General features: G+C 39.1%; 1 pseudogene; it reads left to right on the forward strand.

The window, feature by feature from the left end:
- Positions 1 to 529: 529 nt before the first annotated feature.
- LOC119508894 lies at positions 530 to 1265 on the forward strand (annotated as a pseudogene).
- Positions 1266 to 17988: the final 16723 nt, after the last annotated feature.

Consider the following 17988-nt stretch of genomic DNA (forward strand, 5'->3'; position numbering starts at 1 on the left):
AAACTTTTTGCAACCACTTTTTTCCTTAGTGCATTTTACCGATTCTGGGCATAGGATAAAGGCTGAGGATGCACACAAAGGGCCAAAGTATAGTGTTGCTCCTAAAAGGCAGAAATCAGGAAAGCTTTAGAAAGTGCCATGGGGCTGGAGAAAAACAGTTAAAGAATAGAGAGGCCAGGAGCGTGACTGAAACATGAGAGGAAGAAGCTGAGTGGGAGATTCTCGACCCGTTTATATCTCAACACGTTGCCAAATTCTGAAGCTGTTTGGGACAGGAGTCAAGAAATCGAGCATGAAAAAGTCTCTGAAAAGCAGAGCAGGGTTTTGGCCATCTCATGGTGCTGAAGAAACGGCCTGACGTTCACAATCAGCGGGAGTAAGGAACCCAGTGAGCAACCCAAGGCTCTCAATTGGACCACTTGAGTACTCCTTAGAAGCCAAGTGAACCAACCAAAGGGAGACGAGTTGTTCTAAAAAGAAAGACAAATTACCAATAACAAGAATTAAAAGAGGGGCAAAAACGGGAGTAATGATGCCACCTGGACCAGGAATACGGCCTCTGATGCCTGGTGTGCTGCCATGTACGCCCCTACCTGTTCCACGTCCCAGGACTCCTCCAATGGCTCAAGCACAAGCTGTTTCAGCACCAAGTATTCTTAGAAGACCACCTGTGCCAGCAACATCAGTTCCTGCTCCACAGTCTCCAGTTACTAAGCCTCTTTTCCCCAGCGTTGGGCAGGCTCAGGCAGCTGTTCAAAGACCTGTTGGTACAGATTTCAAGCCCTTAAATAGTATCCCTGCAACAACTACAGAACCCTGAAAGCCTACATTCCCTGCTTACACACAGTCTACAGCTTCAACCACTAGTACAACAAATAGCACTGCAGCTAAATCAGTGACTTCAATAACAAGTAAGCCTGCTACACTTACAACAACCAGTGCAACCAGTAAATCGATCCATCCAGATGAGGGTGTATCACTGGAAGAAAGAAGGGCCATTACCTAAACATCACTGTAATCTTCCTCGACCAGGACACACCCCCATCAGTAATCCACCAGTTGGGCCAATTGAAGGTATGACACCCCCACAGCCAGGCATCCCGCAACAAGACCCCCAACATGGTCAATATGGTGGTCATCATCAAGACATGCCAGGTTACCTGCCTGGCGCCATGCCACTGCACGGGCAGGGATGACAAATGGTGCCCCCTTACCAAGGTGGGCCTCCTCGACCTCCTGTAATGTTGCAAGGTGGCTGTTACTGATCTCACCTCATCCAGTCCAATGGGTTTGGCGATTAAACCTTTTCTCAACTTGTGCTGTTTACATAGCCAAGCTTCCATCAATTAAGGCTTCATTGTGACTTGAACAAACATTATCTTCCCACATACCAGGAACTATTGGACATTTATTTTACATGGGGAAAAAATTATTTGGAATAATAAAGCAGGAAATTTTCCTGAAGTTGCAATTTATACTGTATGCCTTCTTTTTCATGTTTCATGTAGGCTTTTAGAAGTGAAATATAGTAAATATGATTCATTAAATTGTGAAGGCTCTGGAATTACATGAACATACCACCTTAATAAAGATGAGTTCTGGATGCTTATATTGCTCTGTGTAAAGTTATGCCTCCTCAGCATGTCAGATGCTGTTGGACTTCATGTCCCCAACCTAGCTTGGTGAGGGCTGTAACTGTTTCCAAGTACCTTGTACACTGGAAGTCTGAATGTGTAACAATATTTAATGTATTTAGAGTTCCTCATGCTGCAGAGTTTAAGAAATCTGACCCACCAAGGTCATGTTACTTTTCTGTACTATTATAACTTCATTACAATAAAATGAGAGAAAAAAAGAGGGGCACAAAAAAGTAATAGAAGAATATTAAAAACAACTCTATGTCAATAAACTTGAAGATTTGGATGAATTGGACAAATTCCTAGAAAAAATACAAATTACCAAACTAAAACAATATACAGAAAAACATGAACAGTCCTGTATGTACATAAAATTAAATATTTAATTTAAAAGCTTCCTAAAAAGAAAACTCCAGGCCCAGAGGGCCTCACTAGTTGAATCCTTCCAAAGATCTAAGAAAGAAGTATCATCAATCTTACAAAAAACTGTTCCAGAGAATACAAGAAGGAACATGTAACAACTCATTTTATGATTTCAACTTACCTTGAAGCCAAACCTTGACAAGTATATTATAAGAAAGGAAAATTATAAGCAATCTCTTTTATGAATACAGATGCAAAAATCTTGGGCAAGATTTTAGCAAACTGAACCCAGCAATATATAAAAAGAATAGTATAGAGAGGGGCAAGATGGCGGCATAGAGAGGAGTGGAAGCTAAGCAGTCCCCCTGGAACAACTACAAAAAACCAGAAACAACTAGTAAATAATCCAGAATAACTGTGGGGGAACAAATGAGACCATCCACTCATCATACACCAACCTGAATTGGGAGGAATGCCAGAGAACACAGCATAAAATCTGTAAGTAAAACCTGCGGAACCAGGTCGGGAGACCCCCCTCCCCACAGCCCGAGCTGCGGAGCTGCGTGGTGCCACAGAGAAGCTCTCTCCCAGCAAGCGAACATAGCTCAGCTGAGCTCCAACTGGGGTTTTAAGTAGCGAGTGTGAACTGCTCACTACAGGTACGCAGCCCCAAAAAACAGACAGAGGCTTTGGGTGACGACTGACCTGGGAGAGCCGGACGGTCGCCTTGACTGGGTCTGAAGGGGACTATCTGTTTCTTTTTCGGCTCAGTGGAGAAAGCCCCAGTCATTTTAAGTTTCCAGGGCTGTGACTCCGGGAAGGGCGGAGACAGCACAAGCAGAGAGTGAGACCATTGAAATGCTAATGACCTCCACCTGGGGGGTCTGTCTTCTCTAGGAGGAAAGGGGTGGGGCCCTTTCCATTCAGAACCAGACCCCAGAGCCTGGGGGAACACGGCCATACCTCCTCACACCAGTCAAGAATTATAGGCTAACAGGCGTCACCTGCTGGGCAGAAAAGCACAGTGACCCGAGGGCATCAAAGGGTGGAGCAATTTTCTAAGACACACCCACAGGGAAACCAGATACTGAATATTTCTTCCCTCTGGGACCTGAGCCTGTTCTGGTCTGGGAAAACCTGATTTGGATAACCAAGGAAACCATGCCTAGACAACAGAAAATTACAACCTACACTAAGAAAAACAAAGTTATGGCCCAGTCAAAGGAACAAACGTACACTTCAACTGAGATACAGGAATTTAAACAACTAATGCTAAATCAATTCAAAAAGTTTAGAGAAGATATTGCAAAAGAGATAGAGGCTGTAAAGGAAGCACTGGACATGTACACGGCAGAAATCAAAAGTTCAAAAAACCTACTAGTAGAATCTATGGAAATGAAAGGCACAACACAAGAGATGAAAGACACAATGGAAACATACAACAGCAGATCTCAAGAGGCAGAAGAAAACACTCAGGAACTGGAGAACAAAACACCTGAAAGCCTACACGCAAAGGAGCAGATGGAGAAAAGAATGAAAAAGTATGAACAACGTCTCCAGGAACTCAAGGATGAAACAAAGTACAGTAATGTACGTATCATTGGTGTCCCAGAAGGAGAAGAGAAGGGAAAGGGGGCAGAAGCAATAATAGAGGAAATAATTGATGAAAATTTCCCATCTCTTATGAAAGACATAAAATTACAGATCCAAGAAGCGCAGCATACTCCAAACAAAAGAGATATGAATAGGTCTATGCCAAGACACTTAATAATCAGATTATCAAATGTCAAAGACAAAGAGAGAATCCTGAAAGCAGCAAGAGAAAAGCAATCCATTACATACAAAGGAAGCTTAATAAGACTATGTGCGGATCTCTCAGCAGAAACCATGGAGGCAAGAAGGAAGTGGTGTGATATATTTAAGATACTGAAAGAGAAAAACCACCAACCAAGAATCCTGTATCCAGCAAAGCTGTCCTTCAAATATGAGGGAGCGCTCAAAATATTTTCTGACAAACAGACAATGAGAGACTTTGTGAACAAGACACCTGCCCTACAGGAAATACTAAAGGGAGCACTACAGGGTGATAGAAGACAGGAGTGTGTGGTTTGGAACACAATTTTTGGAGATGGTAGCACAACAATGTAAGTACACTGAACAAAGGTAACTATGAATACAGTTGAGAGAGGAAGATGGGGAGCATGTGAGACACAAGAAAGGAAAGATAACGACTGGGACTGTGTAACTTGGTGAAATCTAGAGTATTCAACAATTGTGATAAAATGTACAAATATGTTCTTTTACGAGGGAGAACAAGCAAATGTCAACCTTGCAAGGTGTTAAAAATGGGGAGGCATTGGGGGAGGGATGCAATCAGCATAAACTAGAGACTGTAACTAATAGAATCATTGTATTATGCTTCCTTTAATGTAACAAAGGTGATATACCAAGGTGAATGCAGATAAGAGGGGGGGATAGGAGGGGCATGTTAGACACTTGACATTGGTGGTATTGTCTGATTCTTTATTCTACTTTGATTTAAGGTTATTTTCCCTTTTGCTGCTTCCTAGCTGTCATTTTCTTTTTTTCCTCTTTCTTTTGCCTCTCTACCTTCTTTGACTCTCCCTCCTGCCTTGTGGAAGTAATGTAGATGCTCTTATATAGATAGTGGTGAAGGTGGTGAACACATAAATGTATGACCATGCAGAAAACCATCGAGTATTTACTTGGGATGGAATGTATGGTGAGTGAACAAAACCATATTAAAAAAAATGGGTCAATGACAAAACCTCGAGGGCAATATACTGAGTGAAATAAGCCAGACACATTAGGACAATTATTGCAGGGTCTCACTGATAAGAACTAATTACAATATGTAAACTCATAGACATGAAATATAAGGTACCAGGATATAGGACGAGGCTTAAGAATGGGGAGTGGTTGCTTAGCATGAGCAGAATGTTCAATTAGGATGAACTTAAATGTTTGGAAATGAACAGGGGTATTGGTAGCAAGACGTGAGAATAACTAACAGCGCCAAATGGTGTGTGAATGAGGTGGAATGGGGAAGCTCAGAGTATATATGTCACCAGAAGGAAAGTTGGAGGTCAAAAGATGGAAATGTATAAAACTGAATCCTATGGTGGGCAATGTCCATGATCAACTGTACAAATACTAGAAATCACTTCATGAACCAGAACAAATGTATGATGATACAATTAGAAGTTAATAATAGAGGGGCATATAGGAAAGAATTATATACCTATTACAAACTATATACTACAGTTAGTAGTATTTCAACATTTTTTCATAAACAGTAACAAACGTACTATATCAAAACAAGGAGTCAAAAATTGAGGGGGGTTGGTTAGGGATAGGGGAGGATTAGAGTTTCCTTTTCTTTTTTTCTTTTTTCATCTTTCACTTTATTTCTTGTCTGGAGTAATGAAAAGTTTCTAAAAATTGAACAAAAATTAAGTGTGATGGATGCACAGCTGTATGAGGGTACCCAGGGGCAAGTGATTGTACACTTTGGATCTTTGGATAATTGTATGGTATCTGAACAATCTCAATAAAAATGAAAAAAAAATGTATAATAGGGAGGGGTGAAGGAGATGGGATGTCTTGGGTATTCTTTTGTACTTTAATATTCTTTCTTTTTTTGTGTGTGGTAAAGAAAATGTTCAAAAATTGATTCTGGTAATGAATGCACAACTATATAATGGTACTGTGAACAACTGATCATACACTTTGGATGACTGTATGGTATGTGAATATATCTCAATAAAATTGAATACAAAAAAAAAAGAATAGTATATCACTATCAAGTAGTTTTCATATCAAGAATGTAAATTTAGTTTTACATTCAAAAATAAATAAATTCTGCCCCTTCCTTTCCCTCTCTTCCATCCCTCCCTTTTCTACTCCCCCTACCCACTGACCCAGGTTTTGTTTTCTTTAGTAACACACTTCTATAGTTTATGTGACAGAAGAATCTTTGTTGCTGGAATGGCTGTCAGTATCAATATAGTGATATTTTATCTCCTTCCACCCTTTGCTTGGCTGCCAGCCTTTCACTCTTTACCTTCTCCCTCTTTAATCAGAAACAGGATAAATTATTAAGAACAAAAAAATCATTTACTATACCAAACATTCAAAGAAGAATTAACACCAATCCTGCTCAAACTCTTCCAAAAAATCAGAGGAGGGAACACTTCCTAACTGATTTACATGAAGCCAGCATCACCCTAATACCAAAGCCAAATAAAGACATCACAAGAAAAGCAAATTACAGAATAATGTCCCTTATGAATACAGATGCAAAAATGCTAGCAAGCCTATTCTAATGGCACATTAAAAGAATTATACAACATGAACAAGTGTATTTATTCCAGAAATGCAAGGTTGAGTCAATGTAAGAAAATCAATCAGTGTAATACACCACATGAATAAAATGAAGAAAAACACACACATGATCATCTCATAAGAAAAGGCATTTAACAAAATCCAGCTGGGATTCTGATAGAGATTTCATTGAATCTGTACTTAAATTTGGGGAATATTGCCCTCATCAATTTTAAGTCTTCCAATTCATACACAGCAGGTGACTTTCCTTTTATTTTGATCTTTAATTTCTTTCAAAGTTTTATAGTTTTCAGATTATAAGTTTTGCACTTCTTTTGTTAAGTGTCTTCCTAAGTATGTTACCCGTTTTGCTACTATTGTAAATGGAAATATTTTCTTACTCTCATTTTCAGATTGCTTATTGCTAGTGTATAGAAACCTGATTGATTTTTGTATATTGATATTGTATCCTGCAGCCTTACTGAGCTCACTTATTAGCTCTAAGTTTTTTAATGGTTTCCTTAGGATATTTTATATTTAAGTCATGTCATTGGTAAATATATTTTTACTTCTCCTTTTCCAGTTCTGGATGTCTTTCATTTATTTTTCTTGCCTAATTACCCTGGCTAAGACCTATGTACAATGTTGATTGAAGTAGCAAAAGCAGATGTCGTTGTCTTGTTCCTGATAATAAAGGGAGAATTTCCCATCTTTCACTATTAAGTATGATGTTAGCTATGGGTGTTTCTCAGACAGATGCCTTTTATCAGGTTAAGGAATTTCCCTTCCATTTCCAGTGTGTTGGGTTTTATCATGAAAGAGCGTTGGATTTTTTCAAATGCTTTTCTGCATCAATTGAGATGATTACATGATTTTTAAAATTCTGTTGATATTATTATATTAATTGGTTTTCAGATGCTAACCAACTTTGCACTCCTGGGATAAGTCCCTTTTGGTCATGCTGTATAATTCTTTTTATGTGTTGCTGGAATATGTTGCGGAGGATTTTTTTAGTCCATATTTTTAAGAGCTATTGGTCTTTAGTTTTCTTTTCTTTTGATATCTTTGTCTAGTTTTGGTATCAGGGTAATACTGACATCACAGAACGAGATAAGGATTGTTCCTCTTCTTTTTGTGGAAGTGTTTGTGAAGAACTGGTATTGATTCTTTTTTTTTTTTTTTTTTTTTTTTTTTTTTTTTTTTTTAATCATCATTTTATTGAGATACATTCACATACCACGCAGTCATACAAAACAAATTGTACTTTCGATTGTTTACAGTACCATTACATAGTTGTACATTCATCACCTAAATCAATCCCTGACACCTTCATTAGCACACACACAAAAATAACAAGAATAATAATTAGAGTGAAAAAGAGCAATTGAAGTAAAAAAGAACACTAGGTACCTTTGTCTGTTTGTTTGCTTCCCCTACTTTTCTACACATCGATCCATAAACTAGACAAAGTGGAGTTTGGTCCTTATGGCATTCCCAATCCCACTGTCACCCCTCATAAGCTACATTTTTATACAACTGTCTTCGAGATTCATGGGTTCTGGGTTGTAGTTTAATAGTTTCAGGTATCCACCACCAGCTACCCCAATTCTTTAGAACCTAAAAAAGGTTGTCTAAAGTGTGCGTAAGAGTGCCCACCAGAGTGATCTCTCGGCTCATTTTGGAATCTCTCTGCCACTGAAGCTTATTTCATTTCCTTTCACATCCCCCTTTTGGTCAAGAAGATGTTCTCCATCCCACGATGCCGGGTCTACATTCCTCCCCGGGAGTCATATTCCACGTTGCCAGGGAGATTCACTTCCCTGGGTGTCTGATCCCACGTAGGGGGGAGGGCAGTGATTTCACCTTTCAAGTTGGCTTAGCCAGAGAGAGAGGGCCACATCTGAGCAACAAAGAGGCATTCAGGAGGAGACTCTTAGGCACAAATACAGGGAGGCCTAGCCTCTCCTTTGCAGCAACCGTCTTCCCAAGGGTAAAACTTATGGTAGAGGGCTCAACCCATCAAACCACCAGTCCCCTATGTCTGTGGTCATGTTAGCAACCATGGTGGTGGGGTAGGCGAATACCCCTGCATTCTCCACAGGCTCCTCAAGGGGGCACTACATCGTTTTTTTTTTTTTTTTTTTTTCCTTGTTTGTCTTTTTTCTTTTTTTTTTTTTTAACTTTCCCTTCTTTTTTCAAATCAACTGTATGAAAAAAAAAGTTAAAAAGAAAACAAACATACAATAAAAGAACATTTCAAAGAGACCATAGCAAGGGAGTAAGAAAAAGACAACTAACCTAAGATAACTGCTTAACTTCCAACATGTTCCTACTTTACCCCAAGAAAGTTACATACTATAGCAACATTTCAGTGAACTTGTTCCTACTACATCCATCAGAAATTAACAGACCCTAGTCATTTCTGGGCATCCCCAGAACGTTAAATAGCTTATCTGTTCTTCTTGGATTATTGTTCCCCCTTCCTTAATTGCTCTCTACTGCTAGTTCCCCTACATTCTACATTATAAACCATTTGTTTTACATTTTTCAAAGTTCACATTAGTGGTAGCATATAATATTTCTCTTTTTGTGCCTGGCTTATTTCGCTCAGCATTATGTCTTCAAGGTTCATCCATGTTGTCATATGTTTCACCAGATCGTTCCTTCTTACTGCCGCGTAGTATTCCATCGTGTGTATATACCACATTTTATTTGTCCACTCATCTGTTGATGGACATTTGGGTTGTTTCCATCTCTTGGCAATTGTGAATAATGCTGCTATGAACATTGGCGTGCAGATATCTGTTCGTGTCACTGCTTTCCGATCTTCCGGGTATATCCCAAGAAGTGCAATCGCTGGATCGAATGGTAGCTCTATCTCTAGTTTTCTAAGGAACTGCCAGACTGACTTCCAGAGTGGCTGAACCATTATACAGTCCCACCAACAATGAATAAGAGTTCCAATTTCTCCACATCCCCTCCAGCATTTGTAGTTTCCTGTTTGTTTAATGGCAGCCATTCTAACCGGTGTTAGATGGTATCTCATTGTGGTCTTAATTTGCATCTCTCTAATAGCTAGTGAAGCTGAACATTTTTTCATGTGTTTCTTGGCCATTTGTATTTCCTCTTCAGAGAACTGTCTTTTCATATCTTTTGCCCATTTTATAATTGGGCTGTCTGTACTATTGTCATTGAGTTGTAGGATTTCTTTGTATATGCAAGATATCAGTCTTTTGTCAGATACATGGTTTCCAAAAATTTTTTCCCATTGAGTTGGCTGCCTCTTTACCTTTTTGAGAAATTCCTTTGAGGTGCAGAAACTTCTAAGCTTGAGGAGTTCCCATTTATCTATTTTCTCTTTTGTTGCTTGTGCTTTGGGTGTAAAGTCTAGGAAGTGGCCTCCTAATACAAGGTCTTGAAGATGTTTTCCTACATTATCTTCTAGGATTTTAATGGTACTTTCTTTTATATTGAGATCTTTGGTCCATTTTGAGTTAATTTTTGTGTAGGGGGTGAGGTAGGGGTCCTCTTTCATTCTTTTGGATATGGATATCCAACTCTCCCAGCCCCATTTGTTGAAAAGACCATTATGGCTCAGTTCGGTGACTTTGGGGGCCTTATCAAAGATCAGTCGGCCATAGATCTGAGGGTCTATCTCTGAATTCTCAATTCGATTCCATTGATCTATATGTCTATCTTTGTGCCAGTACCATGCTGTTTTGGCAACTGTGGCTTTATAATAAGCTTCAAAGTCAGGGAGTGTAAGTCCTCCCACTTCGTTTTTCTTTTTTAAAGTGTCTTTAGCAATTCGAGGCATCTTCCCTTTCCAAATAAATTTGATAACTAGCTTTTCCAAGTCTGCAAAGTAGGTTGTTGGAATTTTGATTGGGATTGCATTGAATCTGTAGATGAGTTTGGGTAGAATTGACATCTTAATGACATTTAGCCTTCCTATCCATGAACATGGAATATTTTTCCATCTTTTAAGGTCCCCTACTATTTCTTTTAGTAGAGTTATGTAGTTTTCTTTGTATAGGTCTTTTACATCTTTGGTTAAGTTTATTCCTAGGTACTTGATTTTTTTAGTTGCTATTGAAAATGGTATCTTTTTCTTGAGTGTCTCTTCAGTTTGTTCATTTCTAGCATATAGAAACATTACTGACTTATGTGCATTAATCTTGTATCCCGCTACTTTGCTAAATTTGTTTATTAGCTCTAGTAGGTGTATCGTTGATTTCTCAGGGTTTTCTAGATATAAGATCATATCATCTGCAAACAATGACAGTTTTACTTCTTCTTTTCCAATTTGGATGCCTTTTATTTCTTTGTCTTGCCGGATTGCCCTGGCTAGCACTTCCAGCACAATGTTGAATAACAGTGGTGACAGCGGGCATCCTTGTCTTGTTCCTGATCTTAGAGGGAAGGCTTTCAGTCTCTCACCATTGAGTACTATGCTGGCTGTGGGTTTTTCATATATGCTCTTTATCATGTTGAGGAAGTTTCCTTCAATTCCTACCTTTTGAAGTGTTTTTATCAAAAACGGATGTTGGATTTTGTCAAATGCTTTTTCAGCATCTATTGAGATGATCAATTGATTTTTCCCTTTCGAGTTTTTAATGTGTTGTAATACATTGATTGTTTTTCTTATGTTGAACCATCCTTGCATGCCTGGAATGAACCCCACTTGGTCATGGTGTATGATTTTTTTAATGTGTCTTTGGATTCGATTTGCAAGTATTTTGTTGAGGATTTTTGCATCTATATTCATTAGGGAGATTGGCCGGTAGTTTTCCTTTTTTGTAGCATCTTTGCCTGGTTTTGGTATTAGATTGATGTTAGCTTCATAAAATGAATTAGGTAGTGTTCCATTTTTTTCAATGTTTTGAAAGAGTTTGAGTAAGATTGGTGTCAGTTCTTTCTGGAAAGTTTGGTAGAATTCCCCTGTGAAGCCATCTGGCCCTGGGCATTTATTTGTGGGAAGATTTTTGATGACTGATTGGATCTCTTTGCTTGTGATGGGTTGGTTGAGGTCTTCTATTTCTTCTCTGGTCAGTCTAGGTTGTTCATATGTTTCCAGGAAATTGTCCATTTCTTCTACATTATCCAGTTTGTTGCCATACAGTTGTTCATAATATCCTCTTATAATTTTTTTAATTTCTTCAGGATCTGCAGTTATGTCACCTTTTTCATTCATTATTTTGTTTATATGGGTCTTCTCTCTTTTTGATTTTGTCAGTCTAGCTAGGGGCTTGTCAATCTTGTTGATCTTCTCAAAGAACCAACTTTTGGTGATATTTATCCTTTCTATTGTTTTTTTGTTCTCTATGTCATTTATTTCTGCTTTAATCCTTGTTATTTCTTTTCTTGTACTTGGTTTAGGATTGGTTTGCTGTTCATTTTCTAGCTTCTTCAGTTGATCCATTAGTTCTTTGATTTTGGCTCTTTCTTCCTTTTTAATATATGCGTTTAGTGCTATAAATTTCCCCCTTAGCACTGCTTTTGCTGCATCCCATAGGTTTTGGTATGTTGTGTTCTCATTTTCATTCGTCTCTATATATTTAGCAATTTCTCTTGCTATTTCTTCTTTAACCCACTGATTGTTTAGGAGTGTGTTGTTTAACCTCCAGGTATTTGTGAATTTTCTAAGTCTCTGATGGTTATTGACTTCTAATTGTATTCCATTGTGGTCAGAGAATGTGCTTTGAATAATTTCAATCTTTTTAAATTTATTGAGGCTTGTTTTATGTCCCAGCATATGATCTATTCTGGAGAAAGTTCCGTGAGCACTAGAAAAGTATGTGTATCCTGTTGATTTGGGATGTAATGTCCTGTAGATGTCTGTTAAATCTAATTCATTTATCAGATTGTTTAGGTTTTCAATTTCCTTATTGGTCTTCTGTCTGGTTGATCTATCTATAGGAGTGAGTGATGTGTTGAAGTCTCCCACAATTATTGTGGAAACATCAATTGCTTCCTTTAGTTTTGCCAATGTTTCTCTCATGTATTTTGTGGCACCTTGATTGGGTGCATAGACATTTACGATTGTTATTTCTTCTTGCTGAATTGCCCCTTTTATTAGTATGTAGTGGCCTTCTTTGTCTCTCAAAACATCCCTGCATTTGAAGTCTATTTTATCTGAGATTAATATTGCTACACCTGCTTTCTTTTGGCTGTAGCTTGCATGAAATATTTTTTTCCATCCTTTCACTTTCAGTTTCTTTGTGTCCCTGTGTCTAAGATGAGTCTCTTGTATGCAACATATTGATGGTTCATTTTTTTTGATCCATTCTGCGAATCTATATCTTTTAATTGGGGAGTTTAATCCATTTACATTCAACGTTAAAACCGTGAAGGCATTTCTTGAATCGGCCATCTTATCCTTTGGATTATGTTTGCCATATTTTTCCCTCTCTCTATTAATATCCTTTATTGTACCCATACCGAATCTCTTTAGTACTGAACCTTTCTCCAAGTCTCTCTGTCCTGTCTTTGTTTCTCTGTCTGTAGGGCTCCCTTTAGTATCTCCAGTAGGGCAGGTCTCTTGTTAGCAAATTCTCTCAGCATTTCTTTGTCTGTGAAAAATTTAAGCTCTCCCTCAAATTTGAAGGAGAGCTTTGCTGGATAAAGTATTCTTGGCTGGAAATTCCTCTCACTCAGAATTTTAAATATATCGTGCCACTGCCTTCTCGCCTCCATGGTGGCTGCTGAGTAGTCACTACTTAGTCTTATGCTGTTTCCTTTGTATGTGGTGAATTGCTTTTCTCTTGCTGCTTTCAGAACTTGCTCCTTCTCTTCTATGTTTGACAGTGTGATCAGTATATGTCTCGGAGTGGGTTTTTTTGGATTTATTCTATTTGGAGTTCGCTGAGCATTTATGATTTGTGTATTTATGTTGTTTAGAAGATTTGGGAAGTTTTCCCCAACAATTTCTTTGAATACTCTTCCTAGACCTTTACCCTTTTCTTCCCCTTCTGGGACACCAATGAGTCTTATATTCGGACGTTTCATGTTATCTATCATATCCCTGAGGTCCATTTCGAGTTTTTCAATTTTTTTCCCCATTCTTTCTTTTATGTTTTCATTTTCCATTCTGTCATCTTCCAGGTCACTGATTCGTTGTTCAACTTCCTCTAGTCTTGTACTATGAGTGTCCAGAATCTTTTTAATTTGGTCAACAGTTTCTTTAATTTCCATAAGATCATCCATTTTTTTATTTAGTCTTGCAATGTCTTCTTTATGCTCTTCTAGGGTCTTCTTGATTTCCTTCATATCCCGTACTAGGGTCTCATTGTTCATCTTTAGTTCTTTGAGTAGCTGCTCTAGGTGTGTCTCTTCTGGTCTTTTGATTTGGGTGCTTGGGCTTGGGTTATCCATATCGTCTGGTTTTTTCATATGCTTTATAATTTTCTGTTGTTTTTGGCTTCGTGGCATTTGCTGACCTTGATAGGGTTCTTTTAGGGTTTGTAGACCAGTTGAAGTCCTTATCTCTAATTTATCAGATCTACAGCTTCGTGGAGTACACTTTCTCTAACTAACCAGCAGGTGGCGTCCACGAGACACCTGTTCTCCACAAGCCAGATCTCCCCTGCTCAGCCTTTTTGGTGAGTGGGGGAGTGAGTCTTGTGGGGCCCAATTTGTGTCCCAAGCTTGCGTGTGTAGTTGGTGTTGCCTGCCCTGTATGTGGGGCGTGTTTCTGGGCAGTCGGGGAGGGGGGGGTGGCCCTAACAATCAAATCTCCCTGATGATCCTAGAGTTTTAAAGCTACTGCAATAGTCTAATCCTTCAGTTCAGTCCTGCCACAGTTTGTCTCTGCCACTGACCCACAAGTCTTTGGTATTGGCGTATGGCTCCTGAGACTTGCAAGTGGGCCCCTCTTCCAGGCTGTGCACCCCGGGTCCTCTGTTGAGGGATGACTGTGCTATGTCGCAGGTGAGTGCCGTCCCCCCAGGGCAGTTCTGGGCTGCTGGGCTGTGTTGGGAGGCTCCCAGTCTGCTCAAATGATGGCTGAATGGGGCTCTGTTAATTCACATTGCTCCCCCTTCCCAGCTCTGGGACATTCAGCTGAGGTTGCAGGGAAGGCTAATGTCCACGCCCAGTTTTGTGGTGTGTGCCTGTTATTTGAAGCACTTCCGTCACACTGGGTTGTCTGGGGCAGCTCTGGGCTATGGGGCTGGCGATGGGCAGGAGTGTTTCCTGTCCACCAGGATGGTGGCTGTGAGCGGACACCCCCCTTTTCTTGGGAAGTTGTGTTGTTTAGTGAATTTTCTCAGCCACTGGATTATTGCCTTTTGTCTCAGAGCTCTCTTAGTTCTGCTCTTGACTTGACGTGCCCAAATTTCAATTCTTTGAAGCTTTCTGTATTGAGCTTCTTAGAGTAATTGTTTTAGAAAAAGCAAAAAGGATTAAAAAAAAAAAAAAAAAAAAAAACGGCCCTCCTCAGAGATCTAATGGGTTATTGAAATGCTAATAGACAAAGCAACCAGGGCCATTAAGGAAAAGTGCCCAGGGCAGAGAGATCAGCCTTGCTTCGGGATTTGCATATGCGCCTCAAGGCCTGATCTCCGCCCTTCCCCTTTCTGTGTTCACCAGAACTCCAAAAATCCTCTGCTTTTATTTTGGAGTTTTTCGTGTTGTTTTTTTTCTATGCCTGTCTCCTCTCTGCTGGGCTGGCTGCTCTCAGAGTCTCTGGTGTCTGGCCTCAGTCTATCTATGGTTGGAGTTTGAATCAGTAGAATGAGTTTCCTGTAAGAGCAGCCACTGCAATTCTCCCTTCTCCTTCCTGGAGCTGACAGCCCCTCCTCCCCCGGGACTGAGCCTGGCAGGGAGGGGCGCGGGTCCCCTGGCCGCAAAAACTTACAGATTTCGCTGATCTCAGCAGTTCCACGTTTTCATGAGTGTTGTATGAAGTATGCCCAAAGACAGATTGCTCTGTGGTGTCCAGTCCACGCAGTTCCTGGCTTTTTACCTACTTTCCTGGAGGAGTAACTAAAACATACAGCTCACCAGTCTGCCATCTTGCCCCGCCTCCTGGTATTGATTCTTTAAATGGTGGAATTCACTGGTGAAGCCATCAGGGATGGGATTTTGTGAGCAGTTTTTTGACTACTAATTAAATGTCTTCACTTGTTATAGATCTATTAAGATTGTCTATTTCTTCTTAAGTCTGTTACAGTGGAGTGTGCTTTCTAGGAATTTATCCATTTCATCTATGTTATCTGATTTGTTGGCAAATTGTTCAGAGTATTCCTTTATAATCCTTTTATTTCCATAAGGTCAGAAAAGATGTCTCCTCTTTCAGTAGTTATTCTAGTAATTTCAGTCTTCTTTTTTCCTTCAACAATCCAGCTAAAAATTTGTCAATTTTGTTGATTTTTCAAAGAACCAGTTTTTGGTTTCATTTCCTCTAGTATTTTTATATTCTCTATTTCATTAATTTCCACTCTAATATTTATTTCCTTCCTTCTACTTGCTTTATGTTTAGTTTGCTGTTCTTTTTTCCAGTGTCTTAAGTGAAAAGTTAGGTATTTTGTAGTTCTTATCAGATAACTCCAGTATCTATACCATCTATAGCTCTGTTTTTCTTGTCTCTTTTTTTCTTTTGGCTTTTGGACATGTGGTCCTGATTTTTGGCATGTCTAGTAGTATTCAATTAATTTCCAGGTGTTATGTTTAAAATTGCAGCAGCTTCTGGTAATCTCTTTCTCCAAGGAGTGTCCATTGCTTCCTTCTACTAGGACAAAAGAATGATCACCTTAATCCAAACAGGAATCCTGCTAAATAAGGGATGAGTTGCAAATCTTGGTATAAGGCTCATTCTACGTCAGGTTTGCCCCTGGACTCTGGGATATTCTCTAGTGCACTTCTGGCAGGTCCTGAATTCTAATCTTTATGAGGCTTTCTGCTTAAGTTGGTCTTCTGTCCCAAACAGCTACACAATTTTGTTAGTTTTCTGAGGGGAATTGCCACATGGAGATTTGGCTCCTCTGTGTCTCTACCAAAAGCTCTGGTTATTTCTGTTTCCTAGAAGAAAGCCTTAATCCTGCCTGCAACCAGAATTGACACCCCTCAGGCTAAAAGCAGCGGCGCAAGTCAACTCATCTCTAAAATGTTCATTCACTCCTCTCTGGTCTTGTTTAGGCATGTTTTCACTGCCTTCAAATACATGAATTCTGTATTTTATTCAGCTTTTGGGCTGGGTGGTTGTGGTGGTGGATTTAATAATTGCAAGGAACTGATTAGTTATGTTACCCATTCTTTTCATTTCAGAATGGAAATTGTTCTTCTCTAGCGGATGTGCAGGGTCACTTTTACCTTTTCATTGATAGGTCATCAGATACCATGGAGCCACTTTAAGACCGGATAGAAAGAATGGTACATTTCCAGATTTGGAAACAGTCACTGAATGGAACCATGGGCTCACTCCCCAAGGTTGTTGGGTCTCTTCCATATTCAGGTTAGGCATGAATACCTGTTAGCCAAAGAGGTAGATTGTGACAGACAGCTGGTTGTTCCCCAATATATCCTTCCCTTCTTCCAATTTTTGGCTATAACTAAGAGACATTTCCAAGCTTCTCTTTCAGTTCAATGTATTCATGTGAAGATCTGACAGACTGTAGAAGTGTCAGGCGGAAACTTAAAGACGGTGCATGTCCTTTACCTTTCTTTATTGTTCCATCCTCCTGGATGGAAAGTAGATGTGATAGCTGATGTTGAAACAGCCATTTCATATCATGAAATGATTTTGAAAGGAAGGCTATATATGATGAAGCAAGAAGCTGTGAGTCTGATGCTCTGACCACTTTGGAGCATAACCCTTGTACCAGTCCTGGAAAACAGGCCTCAAGACATTCACATGGAAGAGAAATAAATTTTAATCTTGTTTCAGCTACTGTTATTTTGGGGTTTTGTTACTTTCAGCTAAATCTAATCTAATAAACAGAGTTCAGGGCAACAGTTCTCAAAGTGTGCAAGTGGATTCTTTGGACCATCTTGAGTCACTAAAATGTTTTTGGGGAATTCATGAGGACAAAATTATTTTTTATAATATACTAAAGCCATTATTTACCTTCTTCACTGTGGTAACATGTGCCCTGATAGTGCAAAGACAACAATGGGAAAAGCGCCAGCACCTTAGAATGAATCAAAGCACCAGTAGTTACATTCTTCATTGTCATGAATTTTTAATTTTTTAACAAAAAATTTCATTCAGTCCTTGATGAAGCAGTAAAAATTATTTATTTGCTTAAATTTTGACCCTTGAGTAAATGTCTTTTTGATATTGTGTGAAGAAATGGAAGTGTGCGCAAAGGATACCAAAATATGGGGATACCGAAATAAGATGATTGTCTCAAGGGAAAGCACTTTTGAGACTGCTTCCAGTTGCGAGCTAAACTAGGTTTTTCAGAGTTGGGTATTTTGCAGGCATTTTCTCAAAAATGAATGAAATGAGCTGTCACTTCAAACACTTCGTATTTGTTGCCAATGAGAATTTATGCTTTCAAGTGAAACTAACAATTTTGGAAAACTTAAACCTACTATTTAAGCTTGACATATTCTTAATACTTGACAGACTTTTTTGAGGAGATTGCTGGTGACATTAATAAACACAATTTTTAATTTTTTTATAATAAAATGTGTTAACATT

This window comes from Choloepus didactylus, chromosome 14 (assembly GCF_015220235.1).
Source record: "Choloepus didactylus isolate mChoDid1 chromosome 14, mChoDid1.pri, whole genome shotgun sequence".
Lineage (NCBI taxonomy): Eukaryota > Metazoa > Chordata > Mammalia > Pilosa > Megalonychidae > Choloepus > Choloepus didactylus.